The following is an 8,202-nucleotide window of genomic DNA, read 5'->3' as shown; positions in this document are numbered from 1 at the left end:
ATCTCACCTAAATTTTAAAATTAATTTTTTTAGTGGATTTACGGGAAAGTCTGCAAGAATTCAGTTTAATCTGTTCAATCCAAGCCTATTTCTGACTCTTCTTTTACAATAACAATCTAGAAAAAGCAACCTGGACGAGTATTTTAAAATGTATGTCTGAAGAGTGTGCATTCAAATTACAAAATTCTGAACCCAACAAATTTTTTAAAATTGTTTGAGAAGATGCAGTCCTGCTCCTGGAGAAGAGCATGGTCCACACATAGTTATTTCCTGTTTGCATTAGTCAGCAATGGAATCAAAGATGCTGAGGGTGCAGAGAGGTCCATGCCTCCGTCCCATGCGATGCCTGTGTCTCGGGTTATATGGTGACTGAGTAGCTTTCCCATCTGCAGCAACTGAATTTACCTCTTAATATGTTGGCCTTCCTCTCAGCATGCACTTATGGTCTGAATGGTACAAGTATTAGTATGCTGTGTCATGATTGCTTGGTAATGTAGATTTGCCCCTAATAATGCTACAATAATTTTAGACCGAATCATTTTGCTATGCAAGTCTTGCTGTTGTTTTCAGTGGAAGTAAGACCCAGTCTTTCTTACAGAAAATAGTTGCAGACCTATGATATTTTGCAGCTACTTAATCCTGATATTTTCAGCACTGTGAAGATAGGAAGCCAGAGGAACTGGCTATGCTTTCTGATCATGTGATTGACTCCTGTGATGGCTGCCAACCTCGAAGACTTAAAAATGTATTTTCACTTTGCTGGATGATTTCTCCAATACTGAAAGAATCAGGACTTACTAAGGGATCCAGATTCCTGGAGTATTATTAGGATATATTGAGGATTGACTACTTGTCCTATTCTTTCAATTTTCTAGTTGCTAATACAAAACAGAATTTTACTTCTCTTCCTTTAGTTCTCTATTTGCCTTTTCTCCTGCAAAACTTAACAATGTGTAAAGTAGGACAGTGGGATGTAATGTCTTTATGTGTAAACTTATTCAGATAACTGTAGTATAACCTACTTTCAGGAAGGAAAATTAATTTCTGTAAGTAATGAAGTTTTCATTTGGTTGTTACTGGATTTCAGGTGGCATTTCTTAAATGAGTGCATGTTCTCATTTGAAAGTCCAGGGTCTTTAGAAATTTTTTCATGCTTTGGAGTAACTAATTCTGCAAGTGGCGTAGAACTAGCTTGTTGGCCACTATACAGAAGACAGAGCAAAGTTTTTTGCGCTCTGTAGCTGTATTGGGACATTTTAAGCCATAGTTGGTTTGATTCATCCTAACGTTGGGTGTGGCTGTAAGACATTAGCCAGCTGTTCCTCTCTTTTGCAGAAGATTATCACACATGTGCCTCTGGGAAGCATTTTAAAACATATGCTAGCATCTCAGGTTGTGCAACTCATGGTCTGGCAGGTTGAAACACTCCCTCCTCCTCCTCCTCCTCTTGCAGCACTTTGTGTGGAAAATATTAATGATGTTAATGTGTTTCAGTACACAACGATCGGGTTTTTTGAACCATCTGGGCTACAGGTGAGGAATAATGATTTATATGATACTCCTTGTTGCTGCCTACATTAACCCTAGAGTATTTATTAAGGTTGATCTCATGGAAAAGCTGCTCCATCTACCCTCTCTTCTAAAGAATAGTAATAAGAAATGTCAAAAAGTCAAAAAGTAATTTTGAGTATAGGTGTTAAAGGCATTTTTTGTTTCTTGAATTTTCTTACCTTTTTCTGGGCTTAAAAGCTGAGAATAGTCAGGCTTGCTTATCTGCACATTGTTTCTTCATTGAACTTCTGTCTTCTGAACTTCTGGAATAACTCCAGAAATAAAAATAGGCCCGAGCTGAAAAAACACTGCCAGAAGAGCTGAAAATTGAAACCAGCAGGCCAGAAGAAATTCCCAAACAAATGTGTATGCATGGGGTGGGTCAGTCCCATCATTATTTGTTAAAGGAATAATTATATAAAAGTTAGACAACAAAGTATTTGCAAAGGTTACATCATTCTTGCAAAAATTGGGCATTATATTTTGGAAAGTTCCCTTAAAAAGGATAATGAGAGGTTTGACTTTGAGTCTCCATTGTTTGTAATATCCTCTTTCAGCTTAAAATATTTTCCGTTCCCATCAGTTTTGTTGGGTTTTTTATTTGGCAAACATGAATATTTTTCCTGAACTTTAACTAGAATGAAAAATCATTATTTTTGTTGGCTTGCAGACATTGTAGCTTCCCCTCCAGTCAGACTAGCAGATTTATTTTTAGAGATGTTGTACCAATATATATCTTACATAGTTATTTAGTGAAAGCGGATTGGACGAGCCTACGGAGAAGGTTTAGTTTAGGGCTTGCTTGCAAGATTTGAGAGTGAGCTATACATGACAGAGTGTATAGTTCTTTGTGAATATGCAGTCAATTTTGCTCCATGGTTACGCAGCTATCTGCTTAGTGCTCTTGGCTGTCTCCATCTCCCTCTAATCCAGCTCCAAAGGGACTACTTCCGACATTCCAAACTGCTGAACAGCTTTCCGACAGCTGCCATTGAAATCAGAATAAAAATAAAATTGTTTTCTTTGCCTTCCTCCCAAATGTGGATCAGGTGAAAACAGAGCCAATTTCTTGTGTGTGCCAACTCTCCCCTCCTGCTCCATCGCTGGTGTTGGGGTGGTCACCTCTGATGTGCAGCTGTCCCCTTAAGAAGACAACCAAAGACTGAGAGTTGGAGTTGCAGTTTGAGAGAGGAGGAACAATAAGTCATGGGCTTTGTAGTTCTAAGGCCTGGAGACATGGGCCTCTATATAGAGGGAACTGCTTGGCATTTCTGGTGACAAGGTCCAAGATATACAGCAATCATTTTTTACCACATCACGATGGTGCTGGACCTTAAACATAGTATTCAGGCCTATAGAAAAACTATCTTAGGTGCCTTTCAAGTGTTTAATAAGTTTTAACTTTCCTGTTCCTGATAATTAAGTTAACCAGGTGAAAGATTAAGCACCCTATAAAATTTGTGTTTTCTAAAAAAAATTTGAAAGAAAACACATGATAATAAAGCTGCTGATCCTTTGTCCTTATGGGTATTTCCATTCATTTGGTCTGCATTATAATAGCTACAAGAGTCTGGACACACTTTCAGCAAAGATCTCACTTGACTGTAGCTTCTTTGTCCTCTGCCTGCTTCGGCAGCTTGGCCCACGGTAGCCTGAAGGACTTTTGTAGTATAGAGGGCCTGATGCTGCTCTCTCTTCTCTGCCTCACTAGTGTGAAGACAGCTTGCTCCATGGAGGAGCTCTTTGCTCTGCCTCAAAAAGTTGTAACTCTGACCTGTGTGGCTATGCAGCTGATCACGTGATCGCATTTCTTTCTTTGCTAGTCTGCTGTACTGTATGAGGACAAAATTCACTCTGAAAGCAAGTTCCTTCCTATGCGATTGGATGGGTCCAGGCACAAGGGAACTATGAGGGTTCAGGTAGCTAGCGATGTGCGTGGTAGGGATGAATGAACACCGCTCAGTGTACTTCTGGCATGCCTTCCTCTGTTAAGGTGACTACTGTGTTAATTGCTGAGGTATTACGTCAAGTTTCTTGAAAGAAATTGCTATATGTTCATGTATCCTACCTATTCCAGTTTCTGTTGTGATAGAAGTTTCTTTAATGAGGTTGACCTGAACAGAATAAGAATGAATTGATCAGAGAGTGCTCACGATGAAGGTTGTGTTGAAATTTTAGTGATCTGCCTGCTGTACAGACAAGGAGAGCCTACATCTCCCTCGTGCTGATTTTCTATTTGGCCAACCCCAGCTACTTCCATGGAAGTACCTCTGACTTTATACTGATGTGAGGGATAGGAGATTACTACTATGAAGGTATGTAGCCTTTTAATTCTGTAGATATAAATTAATGAACATGTCATCATTTACACATGTGACATAATACTACTAGGAACACTGAAATTCAAAACTGTTGTAATGTGAAAGAAGAAGATACATATACTATTATAACTAAGGTGAAAAAGAAGAAAAATGAAAGACTACAAGTTGAAGGAAAAGATTATAAATTAGCAATTTTTTTAAAGTGTTGGGTTGTTTGGGGTTTTTTGTTTTTTTAAAAGAATTCTGGGAAGCAGCTATTCCCTTCCTAATAAAATATGTACAGAATGTTTATGATTCTTCTGGACTCCAGCTTATTTTTTGTGCTTACTTAATTGATATTTCTGGAAATGTCATCTTTCTTCTCTCCACATTCTTCAGTGGGGTTGTTTAAGGGAGATTTCTGTCATGGCTAGGAAAAAAAAAAATCTTTCTTAAGAAAGATACATTGACCTATTGTTCCATCTCTCCAATTTATTGATTTGTGCAGTGCAAGACATGTAATGATAATGTTCTCTCAAGTATCTGCTTGTAAAAATAGCTTCAATAATGTGTTTAGAAACTGTTAAGGAAATTCTGGTTATGCTTTGTAACACTGGGACTGTTTATGTTTCCTCAGGAAGATGATGATATGCCAAAATTTTGGTCACACTTAACAAGAAGATTCCATTTCTAAGTTACAATGCTGTATAGCCATTTACTAATTTAATCAGATTTTTAATTCTATAAAAATACTCTTTTATAGATGGAATTTTAATAGACAATATGGCCAAAGAGATTTAAAAGGGAAAAAAGTGAGGGAGGAGGAGGATAAATATTTTATACTTCAGTATAGATTGGCAAATGAGCTCAGGGAATGACCTTGAATGTGCTGAATGCATTTCAGCTGTTTAATTCTAGGTTAAATGATCATTCTCCTGTTCTGAAAGTTTGCATATGTAAGAAAGCCGTTGTCTTAGTATGAAAGAAATTTACCTCCTGTGCAACAGAATGGTATGGATGGAAGTCCACAGGCTCTATAGGGATTTTGGACACGAGCTGAGCTGTTTTGCAGAAACACAGAAAGGTTACTAAGGGAGGCAAAGAAGTCATTGAACAAATTTAAAGCTGGCTGCTATTTGCATTGTTGTTTAACTGTCTGGTTCTACAATGTGTGGATCTCAAACAAACAGCTTCCTATTTGATTCACTTAAAAAAAAAAAAGATATGAAAAAGTATACGTGATATCTCAAGCTTGAAAAACACAATCCAATCTTATAGCTATTTCTTCATAAAGCTTCATATATTCTGAAGTTGGAAAACTCACTACTGAGCATGCATTCTTGTATCCAGATGCTTGTGCATGTGATTTTTGGATAGAAGGGTAATTGGAAGATTCAAGGGTGAATGAGCACAGAATCTTTTACTTGCTTGGAGGAAGACAAGGAATTGGGGCTCAACCTTTCCTTATGGTGCTTTCCAGAAGGCTTTGCAGAATTCTTCAGATTTTATTTTTCAAGTTGAAAAGAAATTCTTAAATACTTAGTTACACTCACTCTCTTTCATTGAAAAGGATGAGTAAACTGTGCAAGACTGCTGTTCAGGAGTGGTCATTCCAGAAGACAGACAGACAAAGGCAGCAGGTCTGTATCTACCATGGTAAATTGCATGCTCAGTCATGGGAGACTGGGGAAGGCAGGTGAGCAGGAGTGATCTGGTGCTACGGCAGGTACCTGATAGAATGCCAGGGAATGTGACAACAGGTTATAGTGACTGCCTTAAAGCAGGTTCACCTTCTGATAGGTGCCCCTTCAACTTCTCAAACGCAGACTTGGTAACCCTTACTTCCATCTGTATCTAAACCTGTGAAAACTGGAAGATGCAACAGCAAAAGGAGACCAGTCTTTGACTCTTATTATACAGTATACTACCTGCAACAGTTTCTGATTAGAGAATCTATAAATTCAAACCGACTTAGAAACCTGTAGGACTGGGACATATCCTATTGTTATGAGATTTTATGTGCTTATATAATAAGGTGATTGTGTCTATCCCAGAGAAACTGACCATCTGTTGAGAAAAATGTAGAAATACTGAGTAGTAATTATAACCTCTTCACTTCCTAAAAGTGACAACATACTGAAGATATGCGGGTAATCTTGTACAGTAATCTAGCAGTAGACATGCAATTTTGACTTTCATTCATTCTATTTTACAGAATTTTAACTCTGCGCACTTCGGGCATAACTACAGTGTCATCCTGGAGGAGGGTGTTTCAGGCAGCAAACAGAGTTGTTTTCCTTCAGCCTTTTGTTTGCTTAGAAAAAAACACTTAAAAGAGCAACTGCTGGAGAGACACAAGATGGAGAGACTTTTGGACAGCAAGTATCTATATGAGTAGGAAAGTTGTTGCACGGTTCCTCTTACGGTGACTTGTTCGTGGTCATAAGCACATTCTTCTGTTTTAATAACAAATACAGGGAACAATAGTTGTTTTTTTTTTTTTTTTTCCTCCAGGTGTGGAGGGGATTCTTTCTGGTTTTGTTTTGTTTGCTGAGCCCACTCATGAGATACAATAGATATCAGTAGCTAAAAAATGTACTAAGATGACACGTCTTTGCCTCCACTTAAATTGTGGTGAACTTGTTGGCAACCAGTACTTCACCTAGTGTAGATAGTCTTTGCATGGATGAGTGAATGTTTACTTTTTGGAATTCCCTGTTTTGCTTGCAGTTGTCAGGATACAACTCTGGGATTCATCTTTCATCCACAGTGATGCTCCTCTGTACAGCACACAGGCTTGCTCCAGAGAGTATCAGATACTGTAGCTTTGTGGCTGAATGTTAGTAGTTCCTGCCCAAGGTGAGAAAAAGGCCAATCTGAAGGTAAAAGATGAAAAAATAGTAAAATACACAAGTGCCCAAGCAAGCAGAATGTTTTGGGGAAACATGGGAGAAATCGACTGACTGTAACTACAAATTGGTTAAAATTAAGACTTTAGCCTTCATGTTTATCAGCATTCACACACAGGCTGCCCCTCATTGCCTGCCTACCACATGGCAAGAACAATAATAAATGCAGAGCTAAAAGATGGTACATAAACTTGATTTTCTTCCATTCTGTGCCGCAGAGTGTAAAAGTACCAGAGATGCGTGCTCCATAAATGCAACCCTGTATTTACAGCAACAACAGGAACCTGTTTGCATGCTCATGGCCAACAGTGCATCCGAACACTGCAAACGCCCAGCTTAGGCGATGCCCATTTTCTCTCTATCTTCTATGTCAAGAAGTGGCACAAACCTCTGGGATCATGAGGGGTAAGTGCATGCAGTATTTATTGGAATTCCCAGCATTCTGAATATAAATAGAATTAAAATGTCATCTAGTAATAATGACTCTTACACTCTTGCCAACTCTTAGTAGACAAGTGGGTGAAGGATCTGGATGTGATAGCAAGGTGTGTGTGTCTATCTACTCAGCAGTAGCATTGAACTCACCTTCAATCTGTTGACTGAAAACATCCAGTAATAGCTTGAGTGCCTAACAACATCTATTGCTTATTGTTGCCCACGCACTTTAGCGGTAAAATCCCTCCTACAGAATTGCATAGGGCTTTGCTAAGTGTTGCGTATCAGGCTGAAACTTTGGATTTGGTATATCTCTGTGGATGGGCTTGTATTAACACCCGGTCTGAGGTGGTTGTGTAGCCCACTCTGAACAGGAGAAAGGCTTGTGGGAAAGAAATGGAGCAGGCACACAGCTTGAACTGTCTCGAACGATGGGGAAGAGAGAGGTGTGTAGAGCTCCCTTTTATCACCAGACCATCAACACCTGCTAGCTTGTACTTTACATAGATCAGAGTTTAGGAAAGTGGTTTTCTCTTCAGCTATAAAAAATGGCTTTTGCTTTTGACACATGTCCCTCCAAATACCTCTGCACCATATACATGCATGTTCTCTGAATCATACCTTCGGTTGAATTAACAGCAGTGCATTGAACTGAGTGAATGGGGACTATTAAAAAAAAAAAAAGTTGAAAACCTTTGCTGGGCAGAAGAAAGGAGAATCCTTCCCTTGCCATATGTCCTTTTTCCAGCTTCACTTGCATTCTGCTCTGCCTGAAACATTAATAAGAACCCTAGCTTATTTTCTTCCTCAGATACTGCTATAAAAAGAAATAATTGAAAAATAAAATGTGTGGCAATTCCAATTTATTGACTATTTTTATCATGAGTACGCTGGGGGTGGCAGAACAAGCACATTGTTCAACTGGTAAGATGCATAAAAAGGCCTTCAGGTTTTGACAACATTTGCAGTTAGATGTGGTGTATGTGGGGTTGAGGGAGGAATTAATT

The sequence above is a fragment of the Pelecanus crispus genome, chromosome 5 (assembly GCF_030463565.1).
Source record: "Pelecanus crispus isolate bPelCri1 chromosome 5, bPelCri1.pri, whole genome shotgun sequence".
Taxonomy (NCBI): Eukaryota; Metazoa; Chordata; class Aves; order Pelecaniformes; family Pelecanidae; genus Pelecanus; species Pelecanus crispus.
This window is presented reverse-complemented; position numbering follows the sequence as displayed.